This window comes from Heterodontus francisci, chromosome 46 (genome assembly GCF_036365525.1).
Source record: "Heterodontus francisci isolate sHetFra1 chromosome 46, sHetFra1.hap1, whole genome shotgun sequence".
Classification (NCBI taxonomy): domain Eukaryota; kingdom Metazoa; phylum Chordata; class Chondrichthyes; order Heterodontiformes; family Heterodontidae; genus Heterodontus; species Heterodontus francisci.
The window spans coordinates 13368073-13383672 of NC_090416.1; the positions used below are offsets into that span (position 1 = coordinate 13368073).

General features: G+C 50.4%; 1 protein-coding gene across 3 annotated transcripts in view; it reads left to right on the forward strand.

Annotated features, from left to right (window-relative positions):
- Positions 1-15600, forward strand: part of LOC137356843 (transcription factor 12-like) — a 96944-nt gene that overhangs the window by 22652 nt on the left and 58692 nt on the right. The window contains exon 1 of one of the 3 annotated variants that reach the window (XM_068022678.1): positions 4407-4488. The exons of the other annotated variants lie outside the window; for them this stretch is intronic. The gene's annotated coding sequence lies outside the window, so the exon portion shown is untranslated. Of the gene's footprint in view, positions 1-4406; positions 4489-15600 lie in introns of those variants that run through there. 3 annotated transcript variants of the gene reach the window in all.

The following is a 15600-nucleotide window of genomic DNA, read 5'->3' on the forward strand; positions in this document are numbered from 1 at the left end:
TTCCTTACGAATCTATCCGGGATGATCCCAAATTGTCTCCGCCAGCTCCAGTGTTGGCATCCATCCATTCGGTGCCCTGACTGGAGCAGTATGGTCGAGGTGGTACCTGGCAACGTTGGGGATTGTGGGGGTGGTGGTGGTGGTGACACTGTGAAATGTGCAGCCACCCAGCCAATTAGCAACTGTAAATTTCTCCTCTTTTTTAAAAAAAAACTAGTCAACAGATTTCTTTGAACGAGGTACAGAATCGTGTTGCTTTGACTGGGATGTGGAATTATGTCGGCAGCTTATGGTGAAGAAAGAACAAGGGGAGGCTATTCACCCCCTCGAACCTGTTCTGCCATTCATTTAGATCAGGGCTGAGCTGTATCATAACGCCATCTCCCCTCCTTGGTTCTGTAACCCTTAACCCAACAAAAGTCTATCACTCAGTTTTCAAATTGACTTCCCCCCCCCCCCCCCCACTGCCTCAACAGCTTATTCGGAGAGAGTGTTCCTGGCTCTAATTTTAAGGTTCTGCCCCCTTGTTCTGGTTTCAAACCCACCACCACCACCAGAGGAAATAGTTTCTCTCTATCTACCCGATCGAATCCTTTAATCCACCATCTACAAGGCACAAGTCAGGAGTGTGATGGAATACTCTCCACTTGCCTGGATGGGTGCAGCTCCAACAACACTCAAGAAGCTCGACACCATCCAGGACAAAGCAGCCCGCTTGATCGGTACGCCATCCACAAGCAGTCACTCCCTCCACCACCGACACACAGTGGCAGCAGTGTGTACCATCTACAAGATGCACTGCAGCAACTCACCAAGGCTCTTCGACAGCACCTTCCAAACCCACGACCTTTACCACCTAGAAGGTCAAGGGCAGCAAACGCATGGGAACACCACCAGCTGCAAGTTCCCTCCAAGTCGCACACCATCCTGACTTGGAACTATATCGGCCGTTCCTTCACTGTCGCTGGGTCAAAATCCTGGAACTCCCTCCCTAACAGCACTGTGGGTGTACCTACCCACAAGGACTGCAGCGGTTCAAGAAGGCAGCTCACCACCACCTTCTCAGGATGGGCAATAAGTGCTGGCCTTGACACAGCGCATGAACGAATGATTAAAAAAAAAGACTTGCATTTCTCTAGCGCCTTTCGTGACTTCAGGAAGTGCCATATGCTTTACAGCCAATGTAGTCCTTTCTGAAGTGTAGTCACTGTTGTAACGTAGGAAACGCAACAACCCAGTTCACGCACAGCAAGATCCCACAGACTCAATAATTTGGGTGTACAGAGCAGGAAACATGGAAAGGAGAATTTTATTTTTTTGTCTCCTTCGCCTGTCCTGAACGCACATGCCGGGCACAACTCTGCGGGTGACGACCTTCCCCGCACTGCGTCAGACCAGTCGCCAGTCCTCATTCTGTCAGTCTCGATCTGTTTTCGGCTCTGCAAAGAACAAAATGATCTCCCGCTCAGCAATAAGTGCAGTCTCGTCCTAGTGTATTGGATGGCCGGTGTTGACAAAAGCCGCATTGTGAGATTTAGGGCTGGGCAGTGTAGAGGGGGAGGCAGTTAATACTGGGTTTGGCTGTGCTGTCCCCAGCCTGACGTGAGGACTTGAACGTGTTCCATTCACAAGCACTAACGTCCCTCGCTTCTTCAGTGCAAAATCGTTCAAAGGGAGCAAACTCTAGCTCTGTGTCTTTGAATGGGTTTGCAGTTCGTTTTGGTCTTTTACTCGATTCGTTAGCTGCACTGCGAGGGGAAGGAAAAGCCATCAGGGGTCAATAGCTATCTCTTCTCCACTGCATCCAAAGCATAAGCAACCCACTTCTACAGGCACCCAGCTGAGTGACCAGGATTGGCACATCTGTCCTCATCTGTTCCCACATTGCAGTGGAAACCCCACCCCCCACCTGCCCCCGCCTATGAAAACGAGCACTTAACAGTGAGTCGCAGTGGGAGGAGTAGGGCATGATTTGAAAATTCTCATCCTTGTTTCAAACCCCTTCTTTTCTCATCTCCCCCATCTCTTTAACCTCCTCCAGTCCCTACAACCCTCCGAGATCCCTGCCCTCTCCAATTCCGGCCTCTCGCACGTCCCCCGATTCCATCGGCCCACCATTGGCGGCCGTGCCTTCAGCTGCCTGGGGGCCCTAAGCTCTGGAATTCCTCCCTAAACCTCTCGTCTCTCTCCGTCTCTCTCCGTCTCTCTCCGTCTCTCTCCGTCTCTCTCCGTCTCTCTCCGTCTCTCTCCGTCTCTCTCCGTCTCTCTCCGTCTCTCTCCGTCTCTCTCCGTCTCTCTCCGTCTCTCTCCGTCTCTCTCCGTCTCTCTCTCTATCCTTTTAAGACGCTCCTTGAAAACCGACCTCTTTGACCGAGCTTTGGGGTCACCTGTCCCTAATATCTCCTGATGTGGCTCGGTGTTGGAAAATAAATGGCTTTCAGGGGGAGATCGTGTCTAACTAACTTGATTAAATTTTTCGAGGAGGTGACTAGATGTGTAGATGAGGGGAAAGCAGTTGATGTAGTCTACATGGACTTCAGTCAGGCTTTTGATAAGGTCCCGCATGGGATCCAGGGCAATTTGGCAAATTGGATCCAAAATTGGCTTAGTGGCAGGAGGCAGAGGGTGATGGTCGAGGATTGTTTTTGCGAGTGGGAAACCTGTGGCCAGTGGTGTACCGCAGGGATCGGTGCTGGGACCCTTGCTGTTTGTCGTGTACATTAATGATTTAGACGTGAATATAGGGAGGTATGATCAGTAAGTTAGCGGATGACACGAAAATTGGTGGTGTCGTAAATAGTGAGGAGAAAGCCTGAGGGCGGCACAGTGGCGCAGTGGTTAGCACCGCAGCCTCACAGCTCCAGGGACCCGGGTTCGATTCCGGGTCCTGCCTGTGTGGAGTTTGCAAGTTCTCCCTGTGTCTGCGTGGGTTTCTCCAGGTGCTCCGGTTTCCTCCCACGAGCCAAAAGACTTGCAGGTTGATAGGTAAATTGGCCATTATAAATTGTCACTAGTGTAGGTAGGTGGTAGGGAAATATAGGGACAGGTGGGGATGTGGTAGGAATATGGAATTAGTGTAGGATTAGTATAAATGGGTGGTTGATGTTCGGCACAGACTCGGTGGGCCGAAGGGCCTGTTTCAGGTGCTGTATCTCTAATCTAATCTAATCTAATCTAGATAGGCTGGTAAGATGGGCGGAGCAGTGGCAAATGGAATTTAATCCTGAGAAGTGTGAGGTGATGCATTTTGGGAGGACTAACAAGGGCAAGGGAATATACAATGGATGGTCGGACCCTAGGAAGTGCAGAAGGTCAGAGGGACCTTGGTGTACTTGTCCATAGATCACTGAAGGCAGCAGCACAGGTAGATAAGGTGGTTAGGAAGGCATATGGGATACTTGACTTTATTAGCCGAGGCATAGAATATAAGAGCAGAGAGGTTATGATGGAGCTGTATAAAATGCTAGTTAGGCCACAGCTGGAGTACTGTGTACAGTTCTGGTCACCACACTATAGGAAGGATGTGATTGCACTGGAGAGGGTGCAGCGGAGATTCACCAGATGTTGCCTGGGCTGGAGCATTTCAGCTATGAGAGAGACTGGATAGGCTAGGGTTGTTTCTCTTAGAGCAGAGAAGGCTGAGGGGGGACATGATTGAGTTTTACAAAATTATGAAGGGCATCGCTAGGTTCGATCGGAAGAAACTTTTTCCTTAGCGGAGGGGTCAATGACCAGGTGGGCATAGATTTAAAATAAGGGGCAGGAGGTTAAGAGGGGATTTGAGGAAAAAGATTTTCACCAGAGGGTGGTTGGAATCTGGAACGCACTGGCTGAAGAAGTATTTCGATGAGCACTTGAACCGCCAAAGCTTACAAGGCTTACAGGCCCAGTGATGGAAGATGGGATTAGAATAGTCAGGTGCTTGATGGCTGGCACAGACATGATGGGCTGAGGGGCCTGTTTCTGTGCTGTACGACTCTATGACTCGTAAGCTGTTGTTGTCCCAACTCCGGAACCTTTTTTTTGTTCTTTATTGGGATGTGGGCAGCACTGGCTAGGACAGCATTTGTTACCCATCCCTAATGGCCCTTAAACTGAGTAGCTCGCGCGGCCATTTCAGAGGACAGTTAAGAGCCACCCACGTTGCTGTGGGTGTGGAGTTACGTGGAGTCATGTTGCGGGGGGGTGTGGAGTTACGTGGAGTCATGTTGCGGGGGGTGGGTGGGGGGTGGTGGGGGGGGGGTGTGGAAGAGAGTGAGTTCTCCCCAGTGTCCTGAGGCCAACATTTATCCCTCGACCACTGAATAAATCCGCGGTTAACTGCTTGTTCTGTTTGTGTGATTTTTGCTGTGAGGTAAATCACTGCCAAGTCTGCTTCCGCAAGAACCAGTCCCTTCGAACGGCGGAGGATGTCTCTGCGCCTGTGACGAGGCGCTATGTGAATGCAGCTCTTCTTCGGACTTTTCCAAGTTTGCGGGGGGCAGAATCGTGAATATATTTTTTTTTTTAAATGTTCAAAAGCTTGAAAGAGAAATGTTTCAAGTTACCATCCTGTTAGCAGAAGCACATTGGGAATTTATTTATAGTGTGAACAGGGCCGTGCGTGCAAAGGGGTTTTTAAACATCAAAGGCAAGTAGGGGCTGTGAATCCAGCCAAGCATCTTGTGGGGAGGGGGCGGAGGGAGGGGGGGGGTGTAGAATCAGACTCCGAAAGATCTGGATTTAATTAGATTTCGTGTAATGTTTGAGTCTCTGCTTGAATTTCTTTCAACGTCTGGACTCTCTTCCTGATTTCATATTCGCCAGGAAGTTTTGTTGCAGTCGCGATTTTTAACTCTTTTCAGTATCTCACCCTCACGTCGGTGGGGGGAGGGGTTATTTCACCTCCAGACTGCGTCCCATCCCCTCCAGAGGTAGCATCTCGCTGGGTTTCACTCGGCTGGTCCCTCTGCATCGTCACTGAAGCCAAGTGTTGCTTTCCAGCCCTCCCCTCTTTCTCTCTCCCCACTTCTCCCTATTTTACTGCCTCAGCCCGAGATCGGCCCACTCGACAAAAGACGGAGGGGACATCAGCTTGACAGGGTTCTTTTGCTGTTAAGGCATGGCTTTTTCTTCTCCTGCTTCCCCTGGAGCCATTTGACCGCCTTGTGCAGATAGGGTTCCCACAGCCGTGGCACAGTGGGTAACGCTCGCCCCCGAACCAGAAGGTCGCGGGATCGAGCCCCCTCCCCCCCCAACCCCCCAACTTCGCAAACCAAGGCCCCATAATCCAGGCTGACTCTCCCAGTGCCAGTACTGAGGGAGTGCAGCACTGTCGGAGGTGCCGTCTTTCAGGATGAGACGTTAAACCGAGGCGCCCCCCCCCCCCCCCCCCCCCCCCCCCCAGTCCGCGCGCTCGGGTGGATGTAAAAGCTCCCAGGACCGCTGTTGGGAGGACGTGCCCTGCTCTTCTCCCTTGTTCCCTGGGGGCAATGTTAATCCCTCGAGCGACATCGTTGAAGCAGATTATCTGCTCATCACGTCGATGTTTGTGGGAGCTTGCTGTGCGCCAATTGGCTGCCGAGTTGCCTACAACGACTACATCCAATGAAGTACTTTTGAAGCGTACAGTGCTTCAGGGTAGCACCACAGCAACACGAGGAGGCCATTCAGCCCCTCAAGCCTGTTCTGCCATTCAGTAAGATTATGGGTTAACTCCAAAAAGCTGCCTTTGCATCCTACCATCCTTTTGCATGAAGGGGTGATACCTAGAGTGGCATGGTGGTTATGTTGCTGGATTATTAATCTAGAGGCCTGGATGTTTTTTTTTTAAATAACGCTGTTAACACCGTAATAGTCATACCACACAGGAAAGGGCCATTGGGCTCCTCATTCCTGTGCCTGCTCTTGCCCTGCGATTTTGTCGGATTGCAGTTTAAAAACCCAACCTTTTAGGGAACAAAACCTACCATCCTTACCCGGTCTGGGCCTGCACTTGACTCAAACCAAACAGCACTACTGGAGAGAGGAGAGAGCGATGGGATTTGGCATTCCACAAATGCCTGTTCTTTTATTTGCATTAAATGCTCATTTTTCTATTTTAATGAGTCCATTGATGACCGAGACACCATGCTGGTGTGGCACAGCTGTGTTGCACCCTCTTTTTTAATTAATCTCTTTATTAAAGTTTTACATTTGCTGCTTCTCTTCCGCAGAAGTACAATAAATCAATGAAGCTCGCTATCCCATTCCCTTCTATCCCCCCCCCCCCCCACCCCAACCCACCTGCCCCCATTCTTGCTGCCAATTAAATCATGTCCGTAACTCTGTGGCTAAGCTGGAGGTACGAGGTTAGTGGTGTTTGTAAGTCTAAGAGTGCCTGAGGTGACCATTGAAAGTTTAGCTCCTTTACACTTTGTTGTTGAAGGCAATGATCCCCCACCCCCACCCCCCCCCCCCCCCGCACCACCGCCCCCTCCTGCACCACCCCACCAAACACTCTCTCTGCTACCTCCCCAATTCTTCACCTGGGAGCCCGTTGTCAGTTGGCTATTCGACTGTGTGAGGCATCGCACTCCGGTCCTCGCCCACCGCCCGCTCCCAGCGGGAATCACCGATCAGCAAAAAGGGAACCCTGACTGATTTACCAGGTTCTGCTGAGGCTAAAAGTAGGGCGCTGTCTTGCTGCTCTCCACCGCCTCCCCCCACCCGATCCTGATTGTCAAGGGGGGTATCTCTAAATCGTATGAAAGAAAGTCTTCACATTGCTGTCTACGGGAGCTTGCTGTGCACAAATTCTCTGCTGTGTTTCCTACATTACACCAGTGACCACACTTCAAAATGGCTCGTTGGCTGGAAGGGACGTCCAGTGGCCAGGACAGGAGCTATGCGAACATACGAACAGACAAATTAGGAGCAGGAGTCGGCCCCTCGAGCCTGCTCCGCCATTCATCAAGATCATGGCTGATCTGATTGTAACCTCAACTCCACATTCCCACCTACCCCCGATAACCACCTACCCCCTCGCTTATCAAGAATCTATCTACCTTAAAAATATTCAAAAACTCTGCTTCCTCCGCCTTTTGAGGAAGAGAACTCCAAAGACACACGACCCTCTGAGAGAATAAATTTCTCCTCATCTCTTAAGTGGGCGACCCCTTATTTTTAAACAGTGACCCCTAATTCTAGATTCGCCCGCACGAGGAAACATCCTTTCCACATCCACCCTGTCAAGACTCCTCAGGATCAATCAAGTCGCCTCTGACTCTTTAAATTCCAGCGGATACAAGCCTAGCCTGTCCAATCTTTCCTCATAAGACAGCCCGCCCATTCCAGGTATTAGTCTAGTAAACCTTCTCTGAACTGCTTCCAACACATTTACATCCTTCCTTAAAATAAAGAGACCAGTACTGTACACAGTACTCCAGATGTGGTCTCACCGATACCCTGTATAACTGAAGCATAACCTCCCTACTTTTGTATTCCATTCACTTTGCGATAAACGATAACCTTCTACTAGCTTCCCTAATTATTTGCTGTACCTGCAGACTAACCTTTTGAGATTCATGCACTAGGACACCCAGATCCCTCTGCATCTCAGACCTCTACAATCTCTCACCATTTAGATGATATGCTTATATTTTTATTCTTCCTGCCAAGCCCCTTGGGTTGCTAAGAGGCTCCGAGCCCTGTGAATTCCCACAAAGATAACTCCCCTTGCTGTTTGGATTTCATGGTCCTGGGGATTTTGGAGAGGGGGTGTACCTAGTAATTATTACCTCATCCATGGAGAAACCCTAAATCAGGGACTCCAAGATCTGTTGCCATCCATAAGGCTATCGAGGCCTTGGGAAGCCTGCAGAGGAGATTTACTAGAATGGTACCAGGGATGAGGGACTTCAGTTAATGTGGAGAGATTGGGAGACGCTGGGATTGTTCTCCTTAGAGCAGAGAAGGTTAAGGGGGAGATTTAATCGGGGCGTTCAAAATCAGGAAGGGTTTTGATGGAGTAAATAAGGAGAAACTGTTTCCAGTGGCAGGAGGGTCGGTAACCAAGGGACACAGATTTAAGAACCAGAGGGGGGGAGAGGAGGAGAATTTTATTTTTAACGCAGTGAGTTGTTGTGATCTGGAACGCGCTGCCTGAAAGGGCGGTGGAAGCAGATTCAATAGTAACTTTCAGAAAGGGCAATTGGATAAATACTGGAAGGGGAAAACTATGCAGGGGAGTGGGGACTAATTGGATAGCTCTTTCAAAGAGCCTGCACAGGCACGATGGGCCGAATGGCCTCCTGCGCTGCATCATTCCATGAACATATCTGGGGATTAATGGGGACAAGGATTGAAACTTTCTATATGACCCAGGAGGCCTGTGAAGACCAAAAGACTGGACGTCGTGTCCTAGAGTCTCCTCATGGACTTCACAGGAGCTTTTATCAAACAAAATTTGACCCCAACCCTCAAAAGGAGATATTGGGGGACAGACGACCAAAAGCTCGGTCAAAGAGGTCGGTTTTAAGGAGCGTCTTAAAGGAGGAGAGAGAGAGAGAGGTGGAGAGGTTTAGGGAGGGAATTCCAGAGCTCAGGGCCCCCCAGGCAGCTGAAGGCACGGCCGCCAATGGTGGAGCGATGGGAATCGGGGGGGATGGGCGGGAGGTCGGAATTGGAGGTGCACAGAGATCTTGGAGGGTTGTAATGGGCTGGAGGAGGTCACAGAGATAGGGAGGGGGGCGTGGGGCTGTGGACTGATTTGAAAACGAGGATGAGAATTTTAAAATGGAGGTGTTTGAGGACCTGTTGTCAGTGTAGGTCAGTGAACGCAGAGTGGGTGATGGGTGAAGGGGACTTAGAAGTGAGATGGGATACAGGACAGCAGACTTTTAGGTGGGTTCTGTTGCTTCGTTGGGTTTGTATTCGTAGTGTTGTACGATGCTCTAGAGGAAGTCTTAGACTCCGGGAAAGGTCAACTAACAATTCTTTATTATTTACAGTTACTTTACACACTCTCCACAAGCCGCCGAAGCGAGCATTCTTCATGGTGAAAAACCTTCTTCCTCTCGAGCCTATCTCGTGACTGCTATGTCATCGCTTGTACAGTGGGAGGGGTCTCTCTCTCCCTCTTCAGTGTTAACCCTTTACATGCTTATACACCAAGTTCAAGCTTATGAAGGGGAGCAGAGGGGAGGCCGGCCAGGAGAGCGGGTGATGCCTCCTGAAGTCGAATAGCCTGCCAGCATTCTTGCTAATCGGTGCTCGCACTTGAAACGCAGCCGGTTGGGTGGAAGGGGACAGCCAGTAATCGTGGAGGGATGCCCGGGCGCAAGTCAGGATCCCAAGGAGAACGCCTGCTGTTTGGTGGCTGGGATCAGCTGACTCGCCAGACCCAGCATTTCTTCCCACTGTGTACGGCTCAGTTCCACTTTGGGCAGTGTGCCACACAGCCACATGACAGAAATAAATCCAGATGCTTTCTGCAGGCTTTTGGAAGAGCTGGTAAACTACTGGAGCAAGTGTCTGCCCAGGTATTGACCTGGCATGTAGAGTAGGAACAGATACATTCCCTGTACTGAGCTGAGTCCAGAGTCCCTGTTTATTCGGCAGGGTAAGGGTTACTCAGTGTAACTGTGCAGAGTCACTGTTTATTGAGCAGGGTAAGGATTATTCTCTGTGTGGATCACAGAATTTGGCCCATTGTGTGTGTGTGTGTTGGTTCTTGGAAAGAGCTATCTATTAGTCACACTCCCCACCCCACCCCTGCTCTTTCCCCTAGCTCTCTAAATTTCTCCCTAAACTGTGCAGAGTCACTGTTTATTCAGCAGGGTAAGGGTTACTCAGTGTAACTGTACAGAGTCACTGTTTATTCAGCAGGGTAAGGGTTACTCAGTGTAACTGTGCGGAGTCACTGTTTATTCAGCAGGGTAAGGGTTACTCAGTGTAACTGTGCAGAGTCACTGTTTATTCAGCAGGGTAAGGGTTACTCAGTGTAACTGTACAGAGTCACTGTTTATTCAGCAGGGTAAGGGTTACTCAGTGTAACTGTACAGAGTCACTGTTTATTCAGCAGGGTAAGGGTTACTCAGGTAACTGTACAGAGTCACTGTTTATTCAGCAGGGTAAGGGTTACTCAGTGTAACTGTGTGGAGTCACTGTTTATTCAGCAGGGTAAGGGTTACTCAGTGTAACTGTACAGAGTCACTGTTTATTCAGCAGGGAAAGTGTTACTCAGTGTAACTGTACGGAGTCACTGTTTATTCAGCAGGGTAAGGGTTACTCAGTGTAACTGTGCAGAGTCACTGTTTATTCAGCAGGGTAAGGGTTACTCAGTGTAACTGTACGGAGTCACTGTTTATTCAGCAGGGTAAAAATTGCGCATTATTAGGTTAAGGGTCACAAGTGGTAAAGCAACTCTGTCAACTTTGCCCAGAGGAATCTGACATGTGTTTTTTCTCTCTCTCTCTCTCTCTCTCTCTCTCTCTCTCTCTCTCTCTCTCTCTCTCTCTATCTATCTCTCGAACACCCAACTCACAAACACACTACACCTTCTTGGGACAAAGCCAAATATTTTCACCATTTGTGTTTTGCGTGTCCCTGTGACACATGAGTTTATTTTAATATTGTAATTTTGCAGCCACTATATGCAGCTTAATGACCCAAATGCTCACACATTTTTTGCACATTTTTTAATTGTACTAAACCTCTCTTTGTCTCCTCATGAGTGGGGCCCAGATGAATTGTGCATTAGTTTTTCCTGCTGACACTGGGCTCCCTCTGCTATCTGCCCCAAGTGCCGTGTAAAGAAAGACTTGCATTTCTGTAGCGCCTTTCGTTTTTAAAAAAATATTCGTTCATGGGGTGTGGGTGTCGCTGGCTCGGCCAGCATTTGTTGCCCATCCCTAATTGCTCCTTGAACTGAGTGCCCTCTGAAATGGCCCAGCAAGCCATATAAGAGTCGACCACATTGCTGTGGGTCTGCAGTCACATGTAGGCCAGACCAGGTAAGGACAGCAGATCCCTAAAGGACATTAGTGAACCCGATGGGTTTTTACGACAATCGACAGTGGTTTCACGTTTCAATTCCATATTTTTATTAATTGAATTCAAATTTCACCGTCTGCCATGGTGGGACTCGAAGCCATGTACCCAGAGCTTTAGCCTGGGCCTCTGAATTGTTCTTCCAGTGGTATTACCACGATGTCACTACCTCCCCTCCAACTTCCAGACATCCCAACGCACTTTGCAACCAGTGAAGTACTTTTTGAAGTGTAATCACATTATATAGTAAACACAGCAGCCAACTTACACACCGCAAGCTCCCACAAACCGCAATGCGATAACGATGAGGGTTTTTTTTGAAGTGATATTGGTTGAGGGGTAAATACTGGCCCCAGGACACTGGGGAGAACTCCTTTGCTCTTCTTCGAAACATGGGATCTTTTATGTTCACCTGAGAGGGCAGCGGGGGGTGACGTCTCACCTGAAAGACGGCACCTCTGACAGTGCAGCACCCCCTCAGTGCTGGCACCGGGAGTGTCGGCCTGCATTTTCGTGCTTAAGTCTCTGGAGTGAAATTGCTCGAACCCAGCGGTTTGAGTCCAGAGGCGAGATTGCTACCCACTGAGCTAAAGCGGGCACCTGAAGTGAGGTGGAAAACAAATTCCTCTCCAAGCCCGCACCCCCTCCTGCCCCCTCGTCACCGACCACTCTGCTGAGGTATATAGGCCCTTCGTCTCCACTCTGTCCCGGCCCCTCTCAGTTTTGTACATTTCAATCAAAACTCCCCTCAGCCTCCTCTGCTCCAAGTAGAACAACCCCAGCCTATCCAATCTTTCCTCATAGCTGCATTTTTCCAGTCCTGGCAACATCCTTGTAAATCTCTCTTCCCTCGCTAATGCAATTACATCTTTTCTGTGATGAGGTGACCAGAACTGCACACAGTACTCAAGTTGTGGCCTAACCAATGATTTATGCAGTTCCAGCAGAACCTCCCTGCTCTCATATTCTATGCCTCGGCTAATAAAGGAAAGGATTCCACATGCTGCCTTAACCACCTGACCGACCTGTCCTGCTATCTTCAGGGACCTGTGGACGTGCGCTGCAAGGTCCCTCAACTTCCTCCTGCAAAGTGCATATAATCCCCTTTGCTATGTATGATGATACAGTCAGTGCTAGTTATGAAATGGGGGAATGTGCCCAGTCAAATCTCAGTCTTGCCTTGCTCTCTACACTAGATTGGAAGAGGGAATGTTTTGGGGCTTTCTTGATCTTCTCATGGCAGTGCGCAGACCAGGCTCCTCTACCACCCAAGGTTGAGTTAACGGAGAGTGGCAGTCGTATAGTTTCACTTCGGGGGCGGGGGGGAGGAGTTCCTCCCCCCCCCCCCCCCCCCCCCCAAGTGTAATGGGCCTGGCTGTGACACCCACTGCAGTTCAATAGCCAGCCGATGCCAGCCGTCTGGGGGCCTGGAACCCGCTGCCGGAAAGGGCAGTTGAGGTAGAAACCCTCAACTCGTTCTTTCAGAAGGAGTCTGGAAATGGACCTCAAAAGTGCCGTAAGCTGCAGGGGCTACGGACCAAATGCAGCAAGGTGGGATTCGAACGGGTGGATTTTTTTTTTTCCCTCGGCCGGCGCAGACAAGACTGGCCGAGTGGCCTCTTTCTGTGTCTTCGAGTCATAGAAAGTTTATGATTCTTAGGCTCGACGCTCTGGCACGGTGGCTCTGCTGGTAGAAGAGAGGGGAGTAAGCTGATGAAGGGGTGGGGTGGGGGGGGGGAAAAAAACAATTAAAGAATTTTATAACAATGGAATGGCTCTCCAGTGGAGTGAGTTTAAAGATAAATTCTACACTGGGTATTTCACAGCTTTCTGTAATGAAGCATCCCTCTGACATTCCACGGGCTAATTTTTATGAGCTCCATATGGATCTGTTAAAGAGCTGAAACCCACATCAGAAGCTGGAAGTGCCTTTGATCTGTGACTCCTGACAGCACTGTAGTTCTGCTGGTGGGGGTGGGTGGGGAGGGGGGAGGAGTTCCATTTTCTCCAATGCAGCCAAGCGCATTCTGTTTTTTTTTGAGGAGCAGAGAGCCAGACTTGCTGAAGGACTGGAGAGAGAATTTAACTGGTGTGCAAACGTTGAATTTTGATCTCCTGCCCCTCCCCGGCGTGGTGCTGTGCCATAAACAGGAACGTCCCGGGTTCGATTCTGGTTTTTCCCCTCCCTCCCCGATTACTGATGAAAATTGGGGATAGTTCCCACTCGCCACCCAGCGGCGACTCCAGTTGGACGCCGTGGAACTGTCCGGTGAAGCCCCACGTTGTCGAAAGGCTGCCCCGCCTCGCCTCTGATCTGGGGCGGGGGGTGGGCTAAAGGTTCCGGTCGGGGGTGACCCGCACCCCCATCCCCAGCAAGCGTCAGTGCCCGCAGGAGAGGAGGATACAGCTTCGGAAAGGGGTTTGAGGGTGGGCGGGTGGGCTAGTAATTATTTCAAATAGAATATTGCACGGGTCAGCTCGAAATTTGCGTTCCAGGCCTGCCCCTCGTCTGCACACCTATGTCTGATAGCTGCTGTGGTTCATTGAGGGTTTAATATTGACCGACAGGCCTGTTTCATTGAAAGCTGCCATTGGAGGGGTTTCACTTTTGCAGCTGCAGTTTGATTTTTTTTTAACTATAAGCCCATCCTGAGTGGATTGTACATTGCTCCAGTCATTACAACTGTTTACCATACTTCCACCCCACCCCACCAAAAAAAAAACAAAGCACTTCATTGGCTGTAAAGCACTTTGGGAACGTCTTGAGGTTGTGAAAGGTGCTATAGAAATGCAAGCCTTTTTTACATTAGCCGTTCTGAATACAGCAGCAGCAGGAGTTTGCATTTGGGTAGCATCTTTGACTTCGTAAAATGTCATGAAGGCGCTTCACAGCAGCGTTATGAAGCATCGTGTGACACCGAGCCCCATCAGGAGATATGGGGGGACGGGCGACCAAAGGTTCGGTCAAATAGGTCGGTTTTAAGGAGGAGAGAGGCGGAGAGGTTTAGGGAGGGAATTCCAGAGCTTGGGCAGCTGAAGGCACGGCCTCCAATGGTGGAGCGATGGGAATCGGGCGTGGGGGGGGGTGGTGGGGGGAGGTGCTCAAGAGGCCGGAACTGGAGGAGCACAGAGATCTTGAAGGGTTTTGTTCGCTCACTCCGCTCCGGTTTTAAGCACAAAACCGAGCCTGAATCGCCCTCGGCCACTACTGAGGGCGTGCTGTTGGAGGTGCTGTCTTTTTAACTGAGATGTTAAACCAAGGGCCCCACTTTCACCCTCAGGTGGGTGTAAAAGATCCCACAGCCACTATTGGAAGAAGAGTGGGGGCGGTGATGGGGGGTGGGGGGGGGGGTTGGTGGTGGAGAAGTTCTCCCCGTGTCCTGGGGCCAATATTTAGCCCTCAATCAGCATCACTACAAAATAAAAGAGAAACACATGATCTGGTCAAACAGGCCCCAGGACAATTGCCAACAATTTTGCTGAACTGTTTGTCGGTCATCAGACGTTGGATATTCCAGCACCACAACTGCAACTAAACAGTCCAGTGCAATATCCTGCCTTTGCCCTACTTTGCGAACATTGCACACCGTGCAGGATAACTTGCTCCCACTGGTATGCACTGCTCGAACCAGTGGGAAAATGTCGAACCGTTGCCTGCAGTTTGAAGGTTGGACTGTGAGCTATTGGAGAAGGAAGGGCAGGAAGTGGTGTGTGGTGTCGAGGCTCGAGAATGGGTTGTCCGGAATTGTGACTCTTCCTGTCCAGGAGGGAACGCTTTTCTCCCCATGCCCTCTCATTTCTCCCCTCCTTTTCCGAAGGAGCTTGTTCCTGTATTGAGGGGGGGTGGGGGGGTGGTGGAAGGGTCACGTCACATCCTTAACCTGGACCTGTTATCGCCTGAGGTACGCGCACTCCACTCTCGGACGATCTCACCCGCTCGCATTCTCCGGCGCGTGCCCTCGGCGGAGTCTTAATTGCACCTCCCACCACGAACCCCTGCGTAGAACATGGGGCCCGCGGGGGGGTACCTTGCCTGCTCGGGCGGGAAGTGACCTGGCCGACTGACCCCCGAGTGCCGCAGTTATTCACCGATCGGCGTGGAACAGGTTTGTTAAAAGGCCCGATTACTTCCAGTGGCAGCTCCTCTGTGCGGAGTGGGAGTGAAGTTTGGAGCTGAACCTCCGCCAAAAATAAAGGCATCTTGTGATGGAATGGCTGACAGCTCTGGAGTCTGAGAGACTGCCGGCACTGCATATCCTGGCTCGGTGTGTACAGCACGAGCTATTCCTGAATCCGACTTAAAGCATCATCCTTTAACTTGCAGCCAGCTCTAACTTGTACTGCGTCAGACTCTTCCCTGTCCCATCAGTCATCGTTTTTTTTTTTTTTCCTTTCATTATTGGCCAATTTCTTTCTCTCCTGGAGCCTCTGGGTACCTTGCCCAAGTAGCTGCTCTTTTGTGCCTGAGCCTAAACGAGGAGTCTTGACCAGGCTAGTCACCTGCATGGGGCATCGCAGCTGAGCTGAATCCTGATCTTTCACATGCCCACACTAATGCGCTTTCCAGCAGGGGTCCCCGGAGAGCAGTCA